This window comes from Hylobates moloch, unplaced genomic scaffold, assembly GCF_009828535.3.
Source record: "Hylobates moloch isolate HMO894 unplaced genomic scaffold, HMol_V3 SCAFFOLD_14, whole genome shotgun sequence".
Taxonomy (NCBI): Eukaryota; Metazoa; Chordata; class Mammalia; order Primates; family Hylobatidae; genus Hylobates; species Hylobates moloch.
In genome coordinates this window covers 17,184,872-17,210,021 of record NW_026652289.1, presented here as the reverse complement: position 1 = coordinate 17,210,021, position 25,150 = coordinate 17,184,872, and the positions used below count along the sequence as shown (strand labels likewise).

Genomic DNA, 25,150 nt, shown 5'->3' with positions numbered 1-25,150 from the left:
TAATAAAACCCAACATCATAATAATGAGGAAAACTAGTTTGTGTCAAACAGGAGATGACAGTTGGAAGATTATAAAGGTCCTGCCTGTTATTACTAAAAGGTAAAAATAAGGGGTTCTGTGACATGTGGGTGCAAAACGAGCTATTGAGGGGCCTAAAGGAGCATTTGGAGCTGATAATCAAAGTTTCTGTTGATTCCTATCTGCATGGCTGGACTTACTGATCCCACCAAACATTCTTCCCTCATACTCCATGAGTTTTCAATCCTTTAACTTGTAACTGGAACACCATGTACCCTGCCTCCTTTTAGGCTGAGTTTCTGCCAACAGCCAGTCCTGAGGATCCAGGCAAGTGACACTGTGTTATCTTTCTGCTCTCCCTTCCTGAGGGTGCCTCTCCTTTGTTCATCAAGCAGCAACTGCTACTTTCAGTGCTTCTCTGCACACGGCGCATAGACAGGTTCCGAGTATGTGAAGCTCAGCTTGGGGATTGAGGGGGGTGTTTAAAATCACTACTTCCATGCCTCTTGACCACTTCCAGATGAAATTCAAGAACAATCAAAAGATAGACAGAACAGCACTGAACTTTGCAGACATACTTTTTTCGCATGGTAACCCTGTGGCCTGGGGCAATTTAATTGATCTCTCTGTGCTCAGTTTACTCATCTATAAAATGAGCATATAGGTACACCCACCCCATAGAGTTTCTGTGAGAATAAAATGAGATACTGTATGTTCAGCAGTCACTCTGTGCTAGACACTATGCTAATAACTGAATAAGTGAGACCAGCTGTTTTTATTTATTTATTACCATTGTTCTATTTATCACCCATAAAGTCCGTAACTCTAGAGCCTGAGTGGAAAGTCTGTAACTCTAGAGCCTGAAGGCATGTGTGACCACTCGTTTTTTCCTTTTGATCCCTGTCCTGTGTTCTTTGGGGGCCTGGACAGGAAAAGAAATGGTAGCACCAGAACTGTCAATTAATAGAGATGAATAGTAGTCATGGGTGTCATAGTAGGAATTGTGCCACTAGTAGTAGAAGCTGTGGTAATAGCTAATACAGCTAATACAACTCCTTGGGTTGTGCCAAGGAGTGTGCTAAAGACACAAATCTCCATGCATTGCTCATTGCCACTACTCTTTCAGCTAGAGATGTGTGCGGCCTTAGGGCAGTTATATCTCCTGCAGCAAAAGGCATCCCTATCCCTCACCAGTAATTTGAGATGTCTGTGCCTTCCTAAGGATCTTTCAGGATGAGCTTTCAACCTGCTGGAATCCTAATTTGAGTGCTGTCCTAAGAATGTAAACTGACACTGAACTGGTGGTTTTCCAACTGCACTGTGCACACCACAGAGATTTCCAAATTCCACAGCACCTCCCTAGGATTGCCAGGACTGGTGGCATGATCAACAATTTGGGTTCTGTATTAGTCCATTTTTATGCTGCCAATAAAGACATACCCAAGACTGGGCAATTTACAAAAGAAAGGTTTAATGGACTCACAGTTCCACGTGGCTGGGGAGGCCTCACAATCATGGAGGAAGGTGAAAGGCATGTCTCACATGGTGGCAAACAAGAGAAGAGAGAACTTGTGTAGGGAAACTTCCCTTTTTAAAATCATCAGATCTCATGAGACTTATTCCCTATCATGAGAACAGCACAGGAAAGACCCGCCCCCATGATTCAATTACCGCTCACCGGGTCCCTCCCACAACATGTAGGAATTGTGGGAGCTATAATTCAAGATGAGATTTGCGTGGGGACACAGCCAAACCCTATCAAGTTCCAAGACTCAAACCCTCTTCACCCAGAGTGAGTCTGCATTCATCTGTTTCAACACTGTCCTCTCCTCATCATCTCACTGAGCAAACTTTGTAGACAAAAAGTTCACAGTTTTCAAATGACTGTGAAAGCCAAAGCACTAAACTTGGTTTCCTCCTATAAAATCACAATTCTAAACCCTCTGAAGGATTTCATCAACCATATTAGTGCTTAACTCCTGAAGGTTTGGAAAGCCCTATGAGATTTTCAAAAATGCTCCCTATTTTTCCCTATGTGAATACAAAATACTATTTTTAACTTATCCTCTCATTCTTCTATCTGTATCTTTATTTATGCAAAACTATCCATATTTTTGATCAGGTAAAATGTTTGGCATGCCCAAATTTGGAATCTTCTTTTATGGTTTTGTTTTTTGTGTAGTTCAGTGATGAGAGGATCCAGCTTCAAGCACATAACCAGATACCCATTTTTTATGTCTACAAGTAAGAGCATTTTCCAAGAACACTCAAGTCTAGTAGTATACACTTTGAAATTCACACTGTAGCTTTGGCAATCCTGTTTTATGCACGTGATGCTGCAGTTTATGTGCAATCGTGCTTTCCAAGACAGGGAAACTCCTAATGGCTGTACCCATCAGTCCAGACCTACATTGGTTGGGAAATCAAAACACTGTCACCATGACTGAGTTATCTGTCTCTTGCTTCCAAGTGGGCCCCTTTGTTTTAAAGCAGTGGTGCTTAAACACCAGACAGACTCATCTCATGCTTACGTACATGTGAAATTCTCACACTACACAATCTTGGATTGCTTCATGTTGTAACAGAAAAACCAACCCAACCACTAAGAAATCCAGTTAAAACAATGCTTTAATGTAATCTTTTTTTTTTAAATGTAGTGGAATTGAGGAGAGGATGTGTAAGCTCTGTGTTCAGGACCCTTTCAGATCACACCCTACGTTTCCCTGCATTTGGCAGGTCCTGATCTGTATCCATTATATTAAAAGTGTAATTGTAAATGCATGTACATATATATGCTTATACACATTATATATAAATGTGTATATATTTATCATATGTATGGTTTATGTGTATAGATGTATCTGTGTGTATGTAAATATATATGTGTGCAGGTGTATGCCTGTGTGTGTATATATCCATAAATCTATGTATATGTGTGTATGTAGTGGAGGATTGTGAGACCTCACAAGATTGATAAAGTATCAAACAATGCCTGTATTTAAAAGGAGCTGTTTTTCAATATATAGAGTAATAATGTCAATTCCTGGATTAATACTCTTTTAGAAAAGGCCAATTTTCAATGATTTCAAGTAGCTCATGTTATTCAGTAACAATCTCAGCCTTCAAAAGTAGCCAAAAGAAAAGCAGAATAAATGGTCTCCTAAATAAAATGACCTGTGGGCCCATCATCGACTAAGTAGCCTTTTTATTCATCTCATACAGCCTCTTCTTAATAAAAATGAAGCAGTATCATGAGAATGGCAGGGAGAAAGGGTGAACAGACACGTTTACGGGTCAGGACAGGGTACCAGGGTTAGGACAGATACCAGGAAAGAGGAAAAGAACACACTGTGGAAGAAACAGGGCACCAGCTTCATACTTGTGCCTCAGGCCAGCTTTGTCAAAGTGTTCTGAGTATATGAGGTATCCTCTAAACGTTTATTAACCAAATGCACAGAGAGGCATGTTGACAGGGATTTAGCATATGACGAAGGTGGCATATCAACCCATGGGGGAAAGGTGCTACTCAATAAATGGTCTGGGGACAACTGGGAGCCAACTAGAAAGAATAAAATAAAATTGGACTCATACCTCACATTTTGTACCAGGACAAATTACAAATGGATCAAATATTTTATAGTAAAAAATAAAACTATAAATATTCTTTTTAAAAAAGGGATAACTTCTTTATTATCTTGGAGTTATAAAAATAAATTATAATTTTGGACTAGGGAAGATCTTCCTAACCATAATTCAAAATATATAAATGATAAAAAATGATAATTTGATGACAAACTTCTTCATGGACAGAAATATTAAAAGCCAATCAATAGGATAATTTGAAAAAATATATTTGAAATTTTTATCACAAAGGCTACTCTCCTTGATACACAAAGATCACCCAGAAATCAACAAGAAAAAGACCAACACAATATAGCAAAGGATATAAACAGACAGCTTAGAGAAAAAGAGTATAAGATTAGGTTAAATCATATGAAACTGATTATTAACAATGTTTGAAAATTGGCAATTTCAAATGATTTAAATAAAAAGTTATGACACATATGAAAGAATGTTCAATAACACTTATAAGAAGAGAAAGGCAAATTAGAACATCACTGTCAGATTAACAAAAAAAAATCCGAAAATTTGGAAACTCACTATTTGGTGAGCTGTGGGGAAACAGAAGCTCTCACACATCACTGGTATAAATTAACTTATCTTTGGGGGCCAATTTGGCATATCTATTGAAATTACATACATATATATAAGTTTTGGCTAAGCAATTCTACTTTGGAGAATGTATCCTGTATATAAACGTGAGCAAAATGATGACTGTATACAAAGTTACTCACTTCAGCCTTCAGCCTTGTTTATAATAGCAAAAGAGTAGGAATACACAAGCAAGTGCCTAGCAATAGGGACCAGTTAAAAACATAATGAGTCATTGGTACAATGACTTTCTATACAGCTTGTAAAAAAGTAAGAGGAAGTTTCTTATGTACAGACATATCTGTTAAGATCTCCAAGAAATATTAAGTGGAAAAATTAAATACAGAACAGTGTGTGTTGTATGTTACCCTCTGTTTAAAATAAAAGGAAGGGAAATAAGTCTCTATATTCATATTTCTTCTTTATGCATAAAGAAATTCTGGAAGGATACAACATAAAAAACTAATAATACCAGTTACATAGAGAGGGAGCTGGAATGGGGAACAGAAATGGCAGATAGGCCAGGTGTGGTGGCTGAGGCCTGTAATCTCAGCACTTTGGGAGGCCAAGACAGGTGGATTACTTGAGGTCAGGAGTTCAAGACCAGCCTGGCCAAAATAGTGAAACCCCGTCTCTACTAAAAAAAATACAAAAATTAGCTGGGCATAGTGGCGTGAGCCTGTAGTCCCAGCTACTCGGGAGGCAGAGGCAGGGGAATCACTTGAACCCAGGAAGGGGAGGTTGCAGTGAGCTGAGATCGCATCACTGCACTCCAGCCAGGGCAACAGAGTGAGACTCCATCTCAAAAATAAATAAAAAATTAAAAAAGAAATGACAAATATATTTTCTTGTCAACCTTTTAATAATTTTAGCATTTTGAACCACGTGAATTATCTATTCAAAACAATTTTAACTTAAAAATAAACAAATGAGTCTTATGACTGATCCATAAAGGGTTTGGAGTAGCTGTTTGTTTATATCATTTATACACTAGATCATCTACATAAGTTGTGGGATTCTGAGAAAATTAAAATATGAGGCCTCTTGTTATAAACTTTTTAAGAACTTCAAGATGGCAGCAGCAGAGCATTAAACCAATCACTGGGGCCCTTCTAAGAATGGGTCGGGCACCTGTGAAGTTACCCCTGGTTGCACAAAACTGTACTCATCAGAATATAAAATTCAGAATACTAATGTCATTCCCAAAGGGAAGCAACTGGCTTCTCAAAAACCCAGGCAGCAGAAGTCTTGGAAAAAATCATTTCCCTCGATTTCACATATACTTCATGTTCTGTTGGTTCCTAAGCAATTAACCTGAATATATATGGGTGTTGATCCCAAGGGATTAACATACCCATCCTAAAACCTCAAGCTTTGGAGACTACCCATCTTAGATCACAAACTTGTGATCATGCAAAATAATAAAATCTTAAGAAATGGTCTTTGTATACATAGTCAGTTTTTTGAAATAATAAGTTTTTATTTTACTGCACTCAATTAAATTGTGAAACCCAAATAAATCCTGGAGCCCAGTGTGGTCCAATCTCAGTCTACTGCTACAGTCAAAGAATCATAGCTTAGCAGCCAGAAAGTAGTGAAAGAAACTTCCAAGGTTTTCTTTTTCAGCTTCTTAAGAAAATGCCAAAGAAGGAAATACATTCTTAATGCCCAGAAAAACGCATTTTAAATTCTCTCTCATCACTACCTCTATTAGGTTCCTCCACAAAGCTATTAATAGTAGCTGCTTCCCAAAACTCTCTCCTCCCGTTTACACCTCACCTTCACCCACATAGATTTTCTATTCCTTACCTCATTTCTTTCTACCTCTATTACTCTTCCCTCTTCTCACTTATTCAAATGTGAATCATCCATTTCTACTTCTTGGGTACCCCAAGTAGAGTAATTGTCTGAATTGTAAGGGTTGGGTTGGGGGAGGCAGGACTTCAGAGCAATGCCAGAATTGTCTTTCATGGGCAAGAGAAGGGCAACAAGTTATGCATACTCACAAATAATTTCTGTCCTTGTTACAGTTGCAATTATCAACATTGTACTGCTAATAGAATTTCTTCCAAAATGATTGTAGCATATTCCTTGGGAAATTCATACTGACAATTGTTTTGGAATGAAGAAATGAAGCACAAGTACTCTATCAGTGTCTAAAAAAATGAAGCCAACATTCTAAATAATCTTGTTCAATTAACATATGGTATTTATTAGCTTTATCTCCAAAAGATAGAGTCTATCTTCTTATGAAAAAGCTTTTATCCCATCTCTTCTAGAATCAGGAAGTTCAGACAAATTTATTTGATTTTCTGTGCTGTTCCAACTAGCCCAAGAGTTACTATCTGTGACTTTGGTACTGCTTATGTTTATCTACAGTTGCTCCATTACTTCAAAAAATGCAAAACAAGACTTGAACATTTTGTAATTCAAAATAAAGATAAGAACAGCCAGATTTTCTTTTTAGCTGTCAACAGAAAAATTCCAGCCATCAGTTTGAATATCTCATATAATTAAATGTTGAGGCCGGGCACAGTGGCTCAATCTCAGCACTTTGGGAGGCTGAGGCAAGAGGATCATTTGAGCCTAGGAGTTCAAGACCAGCCTGGGCAACATAGGGAGACCCCCATCTCTAAAAATAACTTAAAAATAAAATAAAATAATAAATAAACATTGAAATCATTTTTGAAGGTAATACGTACGCCCCTAAAATGATCTACCCTGTGGTAAAGAGACAATGGCACTTGGTAGGCTGATGGATCATAAATCAAAATCCTATCCAAAAGCTTCATCACTCAGAACACTTGATAATCTAACATTAGACAGACCACATGGCATGTGCACATTTCTTTCATTCCTGCACATACAATATCGAAAGGGCTGGGAAGAAAACCAGCATTCACTGAGTGACAATTACGCTACATACCCTATTCTAGACACTTTACATACTGTTTGTAATTCATGTTTCTCAAAGTACCCTGAGAGTTTGTTAAATCTACAGAAACCTGGGTTGTCATTAAATATACAGCTTACCAGGCCCCACCCCTGAAAATTCTGATGCAGTTGAGCTAGGTTGGGGCCCAGGAATCTGTGTTTTAACAAAATGTACTCTTCATTGCAATGTTGTAAAATTCTTTTCCTTGTTTCTGTCTTGCAGAAGCAAGGAAACCGTGAGAATTAAACAATTTATCAGGGCACCCAGATGACACAGGGAGAGCTGGATATTCAATCTCAAGTAGGTTGGCTCTAAAGCCGACTTTATCACTGGGCCATGCCACAGCCCAGTAAAACTCCATTTGCACTCTGTGAATGGAATAGTGGCTTCAGTTCCACATCTATAGCAGCTCTAGCTTCTCACTGCCTGTTTTCCCTCCCACCACCCGCCCATAAAATCCAGCATCATATAGGCTCTTGAATTATATTATTGGTTATTATATAATAAAATTTTGCATTGCAACTTGGGCAGGAGGACAAACTAATGAGAATCATATCCTATTTTCTAATTGTCTCAAACTATACCTCTACAAAGTAAAAAGAGTTGATTGAAACCAAAATGTTTGGGAATTACAACAAGCTATTCCTAATCGACACAACCTGTCAGAAATTTGGAGGCTGCCGTCAGCTCAGTAGCTTCTCAAACAAAGCAGTCGCAGAGTATGTTTTGAGTCCCTGATTCTTTCAACTGGGTAGACGCTTCTGTACAACTTTACATTGTTTTATTTAAAAGCTCTGCTTTTGTTTCTCTGAAACTAGTGTATTTATAGGTGCTACATGCTTTAAAAGTCTCTGACTTTGAGTCCCTGATTCTTTCGGCTGGGTAGATGCTTCTGTACGACTTTACATTGTTTTATTTAAAAGTTCTGCTTTCTTTTCTCTGAAACTAATGTATTTATAGGTGCTACATGTTTTTAAAGTGTACAACTGTGAAAAATGATGTAACACTGAAACAAGCAAAACCTTGACGGAAAGTTGAAATTGAGATTGTCCAAAAAACTCAGCCAGTACATAGTGTTTCTGCCTACTCTGATTTTTCAGCAGTTTTGTGATTTCTTTTCCCTTGTTTGTTTTTCAGTACACTCATCAGTATGTCCCATGGCGTAGTGTCTGTTTTCCAAAAATCCAGAAACATGAGTCAGCTGTTCAACTATTATATACAAATTTGGTAAAGTACCGTATTCATGGAATCTGAGTGTGTTTTCCAGGAATTACGTCTCCAGTGCCCCCACATGACTGCCTGATCAGCCTGTGATGCCTCTGAAGTGTTCTGCACCTACTTTCTAAGGGAAATGTTGTCACGATAGATAATTATGGAATTGTGGGCTTTTACTTATTCAGAATAAATCTACAAGGCAATGGTTTAATGAATTTAATATGCTGGTTCATGTAAAATGTCATATGCCATATGTAACATGACTGTAACTTAAGGATATTCTTTTAACTCAGTAAACTTGGTAGAAAATCCTTGTATGAACCTGATACGGGTTAAACTGTGTTCTCTCAAAAAAAATATGTTGAAGTCCTAACCCCCAGTAACTCAGAATGTCACCTTATTTAGAAATAGGGTAATTATAGATGAAATTAGTTAAGATGAGGTCACGAATGAATCCTAATCCAATATGACTGGTGGACTTGTAAAAAGGAGGTATTGGGCAGTCCCACAGAGGCTGGACTGCCTGGCTGGTGCATCTTTCCTGGTCTGCAAAAGACAAAAAAATAAAATTAAAAAGGGAATTTGTGACAGACATAGACATGCAGAGAGAAAAGGTTATGTGAAGAGACATCCAGGAAGAAGATGGATGAATGAAGATGGAAGCAGAGATTCAGAGATTCAAATTATGCTGCCACACACCAAAGAATGCCTGGGTTCACCAAAAGCTAGGAAAGGACAAGGAAGGGTGCTCCCCAGATGCTTCAGAGTGACCATGGCCTTACTAACCCCTTGATTTCAGACCTCTAGCCTCCATAACTGTGAGACTAAATTTCTGCTGTTCTTAAGCAACTCAGTTTGTGGCACTTCTTTATGGCAGCTCTAGGAAACAAATACAGAGCCCCTTGAATGTACTTTCAGCTGGAAAATGTCAGAGGCAGGCAGAACTAAACTGAGGTTCCTGCTTAAGTGAATTTATTCAGCACAGGACTTTAAACGCCATTTATATCATATGACTTCCAAAGGTGTTATCTACCATCACTTCCTGGGCTCCAGAATCAAATCTGCAACCACCCTATGGGTAGCTTCTCTTGCCTAATAGCATCTCAAAATTAGCACAACCAAAGCAGGACTTTGAATTCATAGCCCGCCCATACTTCCCCTAGTCTACTGCATCTAAGTAAAGACATCACCATCTACTAAGTTACTTAAAGAAAAACCCGGAAGTCATCCTAATTCCTTCCTGCCTACCCACCATATCCAATCCATCTGTGTGTCCTCTAAATTCTATGTCCAGGTCAGTTTCCTGAGAGACACACTCTGAGATGGAGATTAGCATGCAGAATTGTTATTAGGGATTGCCCTCAGAATCAAAATCCATAGACAGAGGGAGAAGCTGAACTGCAATGCAGTCACCACAGAGACCTCAGTTCATCCTACAAAGAACTCTGGAGCTGTGAGGGCCCCTATCTTGAGTCATCTTTACCCCCACTCCACTGACCAGTTAGTGAGTGCAGGTCATCCCTGATAAGGGAATGTGGCCTTAGCTGATGTGGTTCTTTTTGGCAGAGAGTCCTTAGTGGAGAGCCATCAGCCTCCAAATTTTTCAACAGCTAAGGTAATAAGTACGTGGGTTCAGAAAAAAGATCTGGATAGCATACCACAGCATCTGCTATACTAGAAAAGAAAGAAGAAATATCCTGACCAGCTAAATCCTGTAAAACTAAATACCGGTGAAAATTCAGGAAAACTAATGATTAACTTTTTTCCTGTCCATCCCCTCCATTTTCCCACTCAGCCAGTCTTTCTGTGTTCTTAATTTCAGGAGGTGATGTGAAAGAGTCTTCTAGAATGCATTTCCATCAGCTAGGTCTTTCTGGGATGCTAAGAAAAGTTTAGGTTTATAAAGAATGTTTGAGAGAATCAGAGAGCTAGAGCAAATGACTTGAAGAGAGTACAGTGCCTCCCCCAAAACCTTGAAACAAGATTGCCCCCAAGATGAAGAAAGAGGAGACACAAGGAAGATGATGAGAGCAGAGAAGTAATGGGCCCCAACAAAAGGGCAGAATCTAAATTGGGCTGCATGGACAGGGACAAGGGCAAACATCTCAACAAGAACTCCCATGAGGAGTACTGTTCCAGTGATGTTTGATTTTCAAACCTCATTTCAGGACCACATTACCTTGTTTACTGCAACTTTATAGTAAGTCTTGAAGTCAGGTAATGTAATTCATCCAACTTTGTTCTTCTTTTCCAATATTTTAGAAATGTTCTAGATCCCTTGCATTTCCATATATTTTTTAATGACTTTGTCAAATTCTACCCTTCCAAAAAAAAAAAGCCTAGTGGAAACATGATGAGGATTGCATTGAATCAGTAGATCAATTTGATGAGAAATAACATCTCAACAATATTGAATGTTTCAATCCATGAACATGGTATATCTCCTTTTATTTGGGTCTTGTTTAATTTCCCTCGGCATCGGTTTGTGGTTTTCAGTGTAGAGAGCTTATATATTTATTTATAAATACATTATATTTTTATGTTATTATAAATGCAGTTGTTTTTATTTCATTTTTCAATTATGTACTGCTAGTATATGAAATAAAATTGATCTTTTACATTAACCTTGTATACCGTGATTTTGCTAAATTCACTTATGAGTTCTAGTGGTTGTAGATCTCTTAGAATTATTTATGTAAACAACCATGTCATTTGCTAATAAAGACAATTTTATTTTTTGCTGTCTGCTCTTTATATTAGTATTTAACAAAATGCATTTCAACTTATTCAAATTTAATAGTTTTAATTAAGAGAATGGTATTATTAATGTTCATCAGGATAACTCATTTTTCAAAGCACTCTAGAACAACAGATTAAAACTGTCATTTCAGTCATCAAATTTTACTTTTGCTAGTCTGTGCATAAAGAGTGGCAATAAAGCAAAATAAAATTTTGTCTTTAATGAATTGTGCTAGAGAAATTCACAATTGCTCTATAGAGGTGACATATTCATCATAATTTCAAATAATGAGAGGGATTGCTGATTAGTATTACGAACTGAAGAAAACTTTTGGAGATCAAGATATCTAAGCTGGCCTTTGAAGAAAGTTTAGACAGTCAAATTAGTGGTAGGAAAGATACAGGCATGAAGTAAGCAAAGGTAGAGGGAGAAATTAACAAAACAAGTTCCAAATATAGAGGCAGAGAACAAATCATATGGTTATGTATCAGTAACATAATAACAGAAGGTCTCAAATGATGGGCTACTGAGTTTGGATTTTATGGTCTACTTATGTAAAGGTTTTTAAGTAGTGAAGAATTACAAGAGGAAATCTTCCAACTAGACCATAGCCAAAGAAAGCTTGAGCTCTGAGAGGAGATAATAGGTATAAATACTTGTACAGCTAACAGTTCATGTAAGAGCTGAACAGTTTTCCCATACCAGTGTTTTTGCAAAGCCAAAGAAATAATTTATGTTCTTGAAGACGGGCTACTAACTTCATTTAAAATGCAACAGCTGGAAGTTCCCATATCAAATCCTATAGGAATGGCTTAATATAAGGCTGATACATAGTTAATTCAGAAATGAGGAAGCAATTTCTGCTGTGTGGATGAAATTTTCCAAGACAAAAAAATCTTGCATTCTAATGCTTTTTAAAATGCTTTGATATATAGTGCTAAAAGCTCACAATAAATATATTAATTACAGAGTAGAATTCATAGACAGTTGTATCTATCTTGAATGCCATCCAAAGGGTGTATCACCTTTAAAATACACAAGCAAATGCTTCAAGGAATGAGTAGCAGTTGATCCAAACCTTGTAAGGTTATCCATTTCTGGATACAAATTTCCTTGTATTCTCTCATTGCCTTACTCTTCTATCTAATGTCATGGTCTACAAGGCTATTGAAATGGTATAAAACAAAACCACACTAGTCTGAATGCCTGGAGCCACCATGGCCATGGAGTATCCGTATATTCCCTCAGCCCAGTGCTAATACACTGCTCTGCCAGAAATGTGCTTCTCTCCATTCAGCAGTATCCATGTCTTTAGCTCTTGGGGAAACTATCTCTGGTACAGTGCTAGATTAGGTCCCCCCAGTAGGACACAAATTTTTCCACCCATTCAAGAAGAAGTCATTTCCATTTGGTCACTCAGCTTTCCATCAGGAAAACTGAAGCCACTCTGGGTATTTCAACCAATAATAATTTAATAGAAGGACTCAGGGACTTACAAAACTTTTAAAAGGACTGAGACAGCAACAGTCATGGAAGCTTTAATTTACAGTCAATAAATCAAAAAGGGCATGAATTTAAAGAAATATCTGCTAGTACCAGAGGGGCTGACTCTCAGGAGCTCACCCAGCAACCATTTGCAAACCTCACTTCTGTCACCTGCCTGCTGGTGCAACTAAAGATCAGTGGCCCTCCTTTTCTGTTTTTCACATATGTGCCTCACATTGGGATAATCTAAACTGGATCTTGCTGATGAGGTAAACTGGGAATGTAATTTTTAGCATTCCAGCCCTACAACGTAGGGTGGGACTTAGACGGGCAAGGATATTGCTGAAAACTAATAGACAATATCAAGCACATAACCCATAGCCAAAACCACTCCCCAAAAATACTCATTCTTCCACAGTATTCTCACTGTGGTGATTTCCCTTCAGAGGCTCAGTTCAGTCTTCTTCCTTTTGCATTCTGTGTTCTGCCAGTCCTTCTTATAAGCATGTCTGCTCCCCAGTGGAAACCAGCAACCTCCACATCTGATCTCCCAAAAGGCCACTTTTCCAGAGTTTGAATAATAGCGTATGCATTATTGTAGGTTCAAAGATGGAGAAGGAATCATGTGGCAAGACTTTCACTAAGCCAAAGATTAAGTCCCTAAGATGAAAAGGCTAAGTTGTGCAATACACACTGAACAATGTTTCAGTGAACCAGCCTATGCACAGAAAATCAACTATGTACAGAAAATCCAGACATAGGCTGGGCACAATGGCTCATGCCTGTAATCCCAGCACTTTAGGAGGCCAAGGCAGGAGGATTTCTTGAGACCAGGAATTCAAGATTAGCCAACAAATTGAGATCTCATCTCTAAAGAGAGAAAGAAGGAAAGAGATAAACAGAGAAAGAGGAAAGAAAGAAAAGAAAAGAAAAGGGAAGGAAGGAAGGAAGGAAGGAAGGAAGGAAGGAAGGAAGGAAGGAAAGAAGGAGAAAGACAGAGAAGGAAGGAAGGAAGGGAGGGAGGGAAGGAGGGAGGGAGGGAGGGAAAGAAAGAAAGCTAAGAAGGCTGGTATATATTTAACATTCTTACTATGAATAATAATCTTAACATTCATATTTAACATACTTTGGCATATTCCAACACAAAGAGAATCCACAGAGCAGATAGATATTTGGGAGTAGCTATTGAATGATAGTATAATGGCATTCCTAGAGTTATTTAATACTGATATAAAATTCCAGCTTTTGCCCATTTAGTATGATATTGGCTTTGGGTTGGTCACAAATAGCTCTTATTATTTTGAGATACATTCTATCACTACCTAGTTTATTGAAAGTTTTTAGCATGAAGGGGTGTTGAATCTTATTGAAGGCCTTTTCTGCATCTGTTGAGATAATCATGTGGTTTTTGCCATTGGTTCTGTTTATGTGATGGATCACATTTATTTATTTGGTATGTTGAACCAGCCTTGCATCCCAGGGATGAAGCCAAATTGATCGTGGTGGATAAGCTTTTTGATGTGCTGCTAGATTCGGTTTGCCAGTATTTTATTGCGGATTTTCACATCGATGTTCATCAGGGATATTGGCCTGAAAATTGTTTTTTTGGTTGTGTCTCTGCCAGGTTTTGGTATCAGGATGATGCTGGCCTCATAAAATGAGTTAGGGAGGAGTCCCTCTTTTCCTATTGCTTGAAATAGTTTCAGAAGGAATGGTACCAGCTCCTCTTTGTACCTCTGATAGAATTAGGCTGTGAATCTGTCTGGTCCTGGGCTTTTTTTTGTTAGTAGGCTATTAATTACTGCTTCAGTTTCAGAACTTGTTATTGGTCTATTTAGGGATTAGATTTCTTCCTGGTTTAGTCTTGGGAGGGAGTATGTGTCCAGGAATTTATCCATTTATTCTAGATTTTCTAGTTTACTTGCGTAGAAGTGTTTATAGTACTCTCTGATGGTAGTCTGTATTTCTGTGGGATCAGTGGTGATATCCCCTTTATTATTTTTTATTGTGTCTGTTTGATTCTTCTCTCTTTTTGAAAACTAGCACAAGACAAGGATGCCCTCTCTCACCCCTCCTCTTCAACATAGTATTGGAAGTTCCAGCCAGGGCAATCAGGCAAGAGAAAGAAATAAAGGGTATTCAAATAGGAACAGAGGAAGTTAAATTGTCTCTCTTTGCAGATGACATGATTGTATATTTAGAAAACCCTATTGTCTCAGCCCCAAATCTCCTTAAGCTGATAAGCAATTTTAGCAAAGTCTCAGGATACAAAATCAATGTGCAAAAATCACAAGCATTCCTATACACCAAAAATATTCAAACAGAGAGTAAAATCATGAGTGAATTCCCATTCACAATTGCTACAAAGAGAATAAAATACCTAGGAATACAACTTACAACGGATGTGAACCAATGCTCAAGGAAGTAAGAGAGGACCCAAACAAATGGAAAAACATTCCATGCTCATGGATAGGAAGAATCAATATTGTGAAAATGGCCATACTGCCTGAAGTAATTTATAGATTCAATGCTGTCCCCATCACACTACCACTGACCTTCTTCACAGAATAAGAAAAAAACTACTTTACATTTCATATGGAACCAAAAAAGAGCCCATATGCCAAAACAATCGTAAGCAAAAGAACAAAGCTGGAGGCATCACATTACCTGACTTCAAACTATACTACAAGGCTACAGTAACCCAAACAGCAGGTACTGGTACCAAAACAGATTTACAGACCAATGGAACAAAACAGAGGCCTCAGAAATAATGCCACACATCTACAATTATCTGATCTTTGACAAACCTGACAAAAACAAGCAATGGGGAAAGAATTCCCTATTTAATAAATGGTGTTGGGAAAACTGGATAGCCATATACAGAAAACTGAAACTGGACCCCTTCCTTACACCTTAAACAAAAATTAACTCAAGATGGATTAAAGACTTACACATGCGCTGGGCGCGGTGGCTCACACTTGTAATCACAGCACTTTGGGCTGCTGAGGTGAGTGAATCACGAGGTCAGGAGATTGAGACCATCCTAGCCAACATGGTGAAACCCCATCTCTAATAAAAATACAAAAAATTAGCTGGGCATGGTGGTGCATGCATGTAGTCCCAGCTACTTGAGAGGCTGAGGCAGGAGAGTATCTTGAACCTGGGAGGCAGAGGTTGCAGTGAGCCGAGATCATACCACTGCACTCTAGCCTGGGCGACAGAGCGAGACTCCATCTCAAAAAAAAAAGACTTGCATGTAAGACCTAAAACCATAAAAACCCTAGAAGAAAACCTAGGCAATACCATTTAGGACACAGGCATGGGCAGACTTCATGACTAAAACACCAAAAGAAATAGCAACAAAAGCCAAAATTGACAAATGGGATCTAATTAAACTAAAGAGCTTCTGCACAGCAAAAGAAACTATCATCAGAGTGAACAGGGAACCTACAGAATGGGAGAAAAATTTTGCAATCTATCCATCTGACAAAAGGCTAATATCCAGAATCTACAAGAAACTTAAAAAAATTTACAAGAAAAGAACAAACAACCCCACCAAAAAGTGGGCAAAGGATACGAACAGACACTTCTCAAAAGAAGACATTTATGCAGCCAACAAACATATGAAAAAATGCTCATCATCACTGGTCATCAAAGAAATGCAAATCAAAACTACAATGAGATACCATCTAATGCCAGTTCGAATGGCGATCATTAAAAAGTCAGGAAACAACAGGTGCTGGAGAGGATGTGGAGAAATAGGAACGTCTTTATACTGTTGGTGGGAGTGTAAATTAGTTCAACCATTGTGGAAGACAGTGTGGCGATTTCTCAAGGATCTAGAACCAGAAATACCATTTGACCCAGCAATCCCATTACTGGGTATATACCCAAAGGACTATAAATCATTCTGCTATAAAGACACATGCACACATATGTTTATTGCAGCCCTATTCACAATAGCAAACACTTGGAACCAATCCAAATGCCCATCAATGATAGACTGGATAAAGAAAATGTGGCTAATATACACCATGGAATACTATTCAGCCATAAAAAAGGATGAGTTCATGTCCTTTGCAGGGACATGGATGAAGCTGGAAACCATCATTCTCAGCAAACTAACACAGGAACAGAAAACCAAACAGCACATATTCTCACTCATAAGTGGGAGCTGAACAATGAGAACACATGGACATGAGGAGGGAAACATCACACACCGGGGCCTGTCGGGGGGTGGGGGGCTACGGGAGGGATAGCATTAGGAGAAATTCCTAATGTAGATGATAGGTTGATGGATGCAGCAAACCACCATGGCACATGTATATCTATGTAACAAACCTGCACATTCTGCACATGTATCCCAGAACTTAAAGTATAAAAAAATACATATTGACATAAAATTTTTAAAGGGGCATATAAATATATTTATATATAAATATATAAATAATTATATATAAATATATATTTGCCCCTTTTAAAATTCTATATTATATATATCCCAAATTCCATGAAAAGACAAAAAAAATGTAGCACCATGTTGGAAGAAAAGAAATCTGAAGACATTTTGAGGAATTTCTGAAAGGTAGTGAGACAACAGACTTTTATCTTCAGAATCACAAAACTAAAAAAGCCTCAGCATAAAACACATGCAAGAGAAAGCTACTTGCATCTTAGGAAGTCCCAGAGTCAATATATTTTTTTAAAAAATAGGGAAGGAGCCAGGTAAGGTGGCTCACTCCTGTTATCCCAGCACTTTGGGAGGCCAAGGCGGGCAGATCACCTGAAGTCAGGAGTTCAAGATCAGCCTGGTCAACACGGCAAAACCCCGCCTCTACTAAAAATACAAAAATTAGCCGGGTGTAGTGGCACACAGCTGTAGTCCCAGCTACTTGGGAGGCTGAGGCAGGAGAATCACTTGAATCTGGGAAGTGGAGGTTTCAGTGAGCCGAGATCACGCCACTGCACTCCAGCCTAGGCAACAGAGCAAGACGCCATCTCAAAAAAAAAAAAAAAAAATAGGGAACGGTCTGAAGGCAGCCTTGAAGATGCTAAGCTGGTTAGTCTCTCCCACATCCTACTAAACAGCTGCCAGGAAAAAATGGCAATTGGAGTAAAGCACCAATATCAGCTCCATGGCCCCCAAAATACAGTGGTGTCCAGGTAAAAACTGACCCAGGGAGGAACAGGGTGCCACCTTACATAGCACCTTTCACCAACAGGGCATTCCATGCCTCCAACACATTCACTGAAGGAGAGCTACAGTTATCACAATCAGCATCTTCAAGCAGGTGACAAACACAAAGATGAGCAAAACAAAAATAAAAATTACCATATATTTGAGTAAAAGCAACAGCACCAAAAAATGGCACCAAATCCAACCAACTAAATAACTAACATCTGAGAAAACAGAACTCATAGAAGAATTGAGGGAGGAAGGTCTTTACAGTAAACCATATATATAGTTGTTATGGACTGCATTATTATGTCCCCCTGAATTTATATATTGAAGCTGTAACCCCTAGTACCTCAAAAATGTGATTGTATTTTGAAATGGGGCCTTTAAAGAGATTAAGTAAGGTAAAATGAGGCTGTTAGTGTGGGCTGTAACACAATCTGAATAAAGATTAGGGCACACAAAGAGACACCAGACATGTGCACACCCAGAGGGAAGATCAAGTGAAGAGGAAGCAAGAGATGGCATCTGAAGCCAAGAAGAGAGGCCTCAGAGGAAATTAACTGTGCTGGCACCTTGATCTTGGGCTTCCAGCCTTCTGAACTGTGAGAAAATAAATTTCTGTTATTTCAGCCCCCCAGCCTGTGATACTTTGTTCCTAGCAAACTAATACAATAGTGATACTCTCAGAAAGAAGTCACGAGAATATTACTACCAGGAAAAACAAAACTCAATAGTTTGGAAATTTAGAATGTGAGTGTTAAAATTAATTTGTGTCAGGATCTATATCTCAGAGAAATAAAAAATAGTAATTTTTTAAAAGTTATCCAGCTGGGCACAGTGGCTCATGCCTGTAATCCCAGAACTTTGAAAGGCTGAGGCTGGAAGATCATTTGAAGCCAGAAATTCAAGAGCAGCCTGGGCCACAAAACAAGACACAATCTCTTCAAAAAATAAAAACGATAGTGAAAAATTACCCAGGCATGGTGGCATACGCTTGTAGTCCCAACTGCTTGGGAGGTTGAGGCAGGAGGATCACTTGAGCCCAGGAATTGGAGGTTGCACTGAAATATAAGCACATCACTGTACTACAGCCTAAGAGTCAGAGTGAGCCCTGTCTCTTAAAAAAATTAAAATTTACCTAAGAGAAGAGATACAGCTGAAGAATGAATTAGTGAGCTGGGAGATCAAGCTAAGCAATTCTCCTAAAATGCTGTGCAAAGAAAGGTGAAGCAGAAAGCAAGAAGGAAGAGCTAGAAGGCATGAAGGGTGCATCCAGGAGCTTCAGCAGCTGCCTGGTAAGTGTTCCTGAGTGAAAGCAGAGAAAACAGAAGACATAAGATGATAACTTTGAAGTCACTGAATAAATTTCCTCAGAGCTGAAGAAACACGTGAATCTTTTCATTCAAATGGACCATCATATGTCATGCAGAGTGAATAAAAGAAGCACAGTAAAACATATCCACGTGAAACTTCAAAATCCAGTGAAAAAGAAAATGCTAAACACTTCCAGTTTGGCGGGGGGTGGGGCAGCAATTATAAACTAAGGAATGAAAATTAGATTACTGTCTGTAATCACAACAGCAACACTGGGTGCTAAGAAATGTTGGAATATTATATTCAAAATTCTCAAGAAAAATTCACATTGAACCTAGAATCCCATTTCCAGCTCAATTTCAAACACAAAATAAAGACATTTTCAGATATGCAAGGACTCAGAAAGCTTATTTGTTTACCCTTTCTGAAATAGTTTCTCAAGGATGTATTCCAAAAAAATTAAAGATAACGTATAATGAAGAGGAAGATATAGAATACAATAAATTGTAGAAAACAAAGAAAAAAGTAGCTATTTCAAAAGTTATTGATGTATTATTTTTATTTAATTAGCTTTTATAAACAAAATCACAAGTGATCTCTCCATGACAGGTGTAGGGTTGGGCAAAGAGGACAAAAATGGTATCACTCTTCTCTTATTTGGGGATCCTGCTTACTAACTCTAGATTTCAACTGAAAAACGTAAGCTTAAATATTCATTTTTGAGAAATATATACACTTTGAAAGTCACTAAGAAAGGGAAATGAAGGATTTCCTTGAGAGTAGTAATTGTACCATGTAACTGCTAATAAATGTCTGATGGAGTGAAGAAAATTTGTCTATAAAAGTAGCAGGGAACACTGACCCTTCTCAATTGAGCCTTCTATCCTTTGGCCATTAGTGTTGGGAGACAGTGCAGCAATCAAAAACATAGATGGGGCTCAGATCCCAGATTCCCATTCACTAGCTGTATGTCCTTACTCATGACAGTTACTATCTCGGAGCTCTGGTGTGTCCATTGTTAAAGTGGAATTAATAAAATCTTGTAAAACTGCCGTGTAGATAAATAAGTCAACCCTCCCTTGGTGACCAACCATCTGCACATAAGGACAGTGTGATGGTTAATACTGAGCCTCAACTTAACTGGATTGAAGGATGCAAAGTATTGTTCCCAGGTGTGTCTGTGAGGGTGCTGCCAAAGGAGATTAACATTTGAGTCAGCAGACTTGGGAAAAGGAGATCCACCCTCAATCTGGGTGGGCATAATCTAATCAGCAGCCATGTGGCCAGAATAAAAAGCAGGCAGAAGAACGTGAAAGGACTAGACTGGCTGAGTCTTCTGGTCTCCATCTTTCTCCCGTACTGGATGCTTCTTACCCTCAAACATCGAACTCCAAGTTTTTCCACTTTGGGACTCTTGGACCTTCGACCACAGACTGAAGGCTGCACTGTTGGCTTCCCTACCTTTGAGGTTTTGGGACTTGGACTGGCTTCCTTGCTCCTCAGCTTGCAGATGGCCTATTGTGGGACCTCACCTTATGATTGTGTAAGTTAACACTCTAATAAACATATATATATATATATCCTATTAGTTCTGTCCCTCTAGAGAACCCTGACTAATACAGACAGGAATATAGAGCAATGTCTAGACAGAGCCTGAGACCCTCCTCACCTTCAAAGCACCTTGTGTTTTTCTCTCCTTCCCCTTCTTTGCCCACCCTCTCCTTAGGAATTTTCAGCCAATCCATACTCTGAAAAAGTTGCAGGGAGGAGTTGGCCTGATGGGCTTGCCATAGCTGGACCCCACTGCAGTTTCCCTGGAGCCTCACAGGGACTGCATCACAGTCCATGGGGCTCAATAATAAGCTCTTTCAGCATCAGCTTAGCTTCACCATTAATTGCTACCACATTGAGGCAAAGAACTGTGGTTTTCACGGCCTCCCCAAATCATGTCAGATCATTCCTACAAAAAAGTGGACCAGAAAGAAAGAAACTAGGATTCATTTCTTAGTGCCAGAAGTAACATAATTACAGAGGAATGTTCTGGCTAATGTAAAAGTTGCTTTTTGGTATGTTGACCTGAGACCTATATTTGCTGTTTTGTTTTCAACGTTCTTCCTCACATGTCCTGTCTTTACCATTTCCAAGCCTAAAAACTGTGGGTTATCTATAATCAGTCATTAATGTTTTCGTTACCCTCAGTTAGTGAATACTTAAAGAAGCTGGAAATTCTCGAAGCTCTGGTAGTTGCTCAAGGAAAAGCCAACAAATAATAGGGTATAGAAAAGCCTCAAGTAAAACTAGATGGGTATTGTTGGATACCCATGATGTAAGGATACATAGTCTTTCATTTTGCCAAGTCAAAATGTGCCATCTAAACTACACAGCAATCATGCAGTTTATTAGCTCAAAAAAAAAAAAAAAAAAGGCCCTAGTCATTTAAATCTATGCCATTCATATACTTATACATATTTTTATATGCTTTATATAGGAAGTCTTTTAACTTTTTTTTATTTAAGCATAGGTAAAAGTTATATAACCAAAAAATTCGATTAACTCAAATACATGAGAATATTTGGGCACTCTTTTGGCTGATTGAATTTTCTAGTTAGTAGAGGATTTACCAAAGAGTTCCTTCAGCTTTCCACCTTTATTTTTCTTTTCTTCCTTTTTTTTTTTTTTTAGACAGAGTCTTAATCTGTCGCCAGGCTGGAGTGTGCAGTGGCGCAATCTCAGCTCACTGCAACCTCTGCCTCCCAGGTTCAAGCAATTCTCCTGCCTCAGCCTCCCGAGTAGCTGGGACTACAGGCGCGGGTGCCACCATGCCTGGCTAATTTTTTGTATTTTTAGTAGAGACGGAATTTCACCATGTTGGCCAGGATGGTCTCGATCTTTTGACCTCGTGATCCACCCGCCTCGGCCTCCCAAAGTGCTGGGATTACAGGTGTGAGCCACTGCGCCTGGCTCTACCTTTATTTTCTAACGATTTCTTTACCAAGTCTTCTCAGGTCCTTTACTTAGTAGCTTTATCTCACTTAAGGTACATGACTTTTTAACCAATGAGTTCTTATTGTTTTTTTGTTTTTTGTTTTTTTGAGACAGAGTCTCGCTCTTTCACCCAGGCTGGAATGCAGTGGCGCGATCTCGGGTCACTGCAGGCTCCGCCCCCCGGGGTTCACGCCATTCTCCTGCCTCAGCCTCCCGCGTAGCTGGGACTACAGGCGCCTGCCACCTCGCCCGGCTAATTTTTTGTATTTTTAGTAGAGACGGGGTTTCACCGTGTTAGCCAGGATGGTCTCGATCTCCTGACCTCGTGATCCGCCCGCCTCGGCCTCCCAAAGTGCTGGGATTACAGGCGTGAGCCACCGCGCCCGGCCCCAATGAGTTCTTATTGTAAAAATGCCTCAGAAATATCATTCTGGCTGTCAATTTATTAAGTGATATGAATTCATGGGTTAACAATTTGTGTCTTTTTCATAAAAAGTTAAATGTACAGGAAAATCTCCAGATTTCATCATGATGTACAAATGCTTTAAAGTGAAGGAGTTCAGGGAACTTGACCCCAAAATATGGCTCCCTGGTATAATGAGTATTTTGAACTAAAGGCCTTTAGAGATCAACAGATTTTAGAAGAGACTTTTTCCCTATCTACATAAAGACCAGACAGAACCATAAAGAGAGGAATTGTTTTCCTCCCCTACCTCTTGCCTCTCAGTCCTCTGCCTCTCCCAAACACAAGCTGAAGTTCCCTCATCTGCCTAAAGTCTGGACCTACCAAAGAAGAAAACAATGACCTCTGGTCCCTTCCCTGAGTTTTCATTAACTGAACCCATGTTGCAAGAAGGAAGACTAAAGTCTGTCAACAGACCTCGACAGACTTTTGTCACAAACCCTTGACTGCTCTGTGGGTCCAAGAGACCACTGTATGTTCTTCAAGCCCACTGATTTCCCCCAAAAATCATTTACTATCCCCCTAAAATTATCCACACTTCCCCATGTCCATTCCCCCTAAGAAGTAGAGTATATAAACACCTGTATCCCATTGGAATATTGGACAATCACTCTGAGATTCCCTTCATGCACATAATAGTAATAAATCTGTGTGCCTTTTCTTTTATTAATCTAAATTTTTGTGAGTTGATTTTTTAGCAAACCTTCCAAGCTTTCCCTTCACCCATACAAAAAGTGTGTAACTTTTGGGTTACTATATTTCTGGCTCTTATTTTTTGAATGTCTTCCATAGGGGGTTTCTTTGTCTTATAAAAATGTGGGGAAGCTGAAATGCAGGGAATCTGAAGCAATCATATGTTTTTGTTTTACCTCCTATGTAAAATACACAAGTAAAGTGGTTTCTCAACACGTACATCAAGGGCTAAATTCCAAAGGTATCCCAGTTGTCTGAGCATTCTCCCCTACCTATCAGTGTATTCCTTTCCTCTTCTTACTTTTCCATAAACCAAATATTTTCATTTCTTATATTTATAATTCTGTGACTCTTAATAAAGATAGTAAAGCATAAACAATAAATGCCTGAAATGCAGTTTTTGTCTGACTTTGGACTTACTCCGTTGTTCAGTTTTCTTTGAAGATTTTTCCTGCCAACCTTCCACTCCACCCACCACCACCCCACCCCAGCCCCCTGCATTTGGTTCACTGACACCTTCCAAAACCTATTCCATTGTCTAGCACTAATTACACTGCACTACAAAGGGAGAGGGTGTGGGCTCCAGAACCCGCAACCTCCGTCTGAATCTCTGCTGCCCCACTGAGGATTCTTAACCTCTCTGAGCCTCTATTCCTTTATCTGTAAAAGTGGAGATAATAGCAAAACTGGGTAATCTTCTGGAAATATTTAAATGAGTTGACCTATGTGAAAGAAACTGACTTTTAATAGATATTTAGTAAATTCTAGTTTCTCTTCCCTAGTTTGAGGAATTTGGAAGGAGGAATAACAATGATTGTGTCTATAAACTCAAACCACTTTTCCACTGCACCCCTTTATCTTAACAATCTAAATGAAAGTTCAATGGCAGAGTACCGAAGAAAAGAGGCTAAAATGTTTATCTGAAAAAATCAGTAGACTTCTGCCAAATTTCCAGTCTCACAAAACCCAAGAATACTCTTCCCAAGAATTTCCAGTGCCCCTCCCCCAGTCGCTAATAATAAAAACAACAATTCTGACATCTGTTTGCTGCTAGAATATACTGGTGGCTCAATCTTCAAAGAAAAATGTAATATAATCAAATATATTCAAATTAAAGTATAATTTAAAAGGTTTTTTTACACATCAGAAGGTATTTCAAGACCTTGCCCTTTCTCCACTTGTTGGTGGCAACACTTACTAGTTCCGGTTATTTTCACTGTCCACCTCTTTGGATCTGGATAGTGGAAGCTTACTTCAGTAATACCTCCTGGAGGACCAAAAAGTGAGATAAACACAAATATTAGTATAACTGAATGAGGCAATATGGACAAACAACTGCAAAGAAGAGAGATACTCTATCATGTAGAATATTACATTCTCTGCTTCCTTTTATAGACATTTTATTCTGCTACAGAATTCCAATCACTAGTTTAGCCACACTCTGAAAAGTCATTTTCCTTTTTGACTTGTAGCAGAGCCAATCGGTTTAGAAGCACTCAGGGAGGTATCTTATATACCATCTGGGACAAAGAAAATAAAGTATTTTTTCATTTCCTTAGCAGTTACAAATTTACCTAATGATATCATTCCAAATTGAGCAGAATATAAGGTTCGACTATTTTAATCATTTGGCAATTGTGGTCCAAGTCCTATTACAATATTAAGATACCCACAGTTTAAATCACACATCATATGAAATAGTAATTTGCTTTAAAAATGCTGAATTTCTTGGCTCATGTTCTAAAAAGATATCATAGGAGACCAACTGCAACAAAAAATTTACAGAACATGTGTGGAATAAAATACGTAAGGAATTTCCCTAGTTTATTTCCTTAAATGAGCCACACCATAAAAGTGGCTACAATGTATATATCTACATATATATATATATGTAGATATATACATGTATA

General features: G+C 38.7%; 1 protein-coding gene across 1 annotated transcript in view; it reads right to left on the bottom strand.

The window, feature by feature from the left end:
• Positions 1 to 8,912: 8,912 nt before the first annotated feature.
• Positions 8,913 to 25,150, bottom strand: part of N6AMT1 (N-6 adenine-specific DNA methyltransferase 1) — a 78,511-nt gene continuing 62,273 nt past the window's right edge. Inside the window, exons 8-9 of the transcript XR_009209788.1 lie at positions 24,439 to 24,507; positions 8,913 to 8,927 (exon numbers count right to left, since the gene is read on the bottom strand). The gene's annotated coding sequence lies outside the window, so the exon portion shown is untranslated. The remainder of the gene's footprint in view (positions 8,928 to 24,438; positions 24,508 to 25,150) is intronic.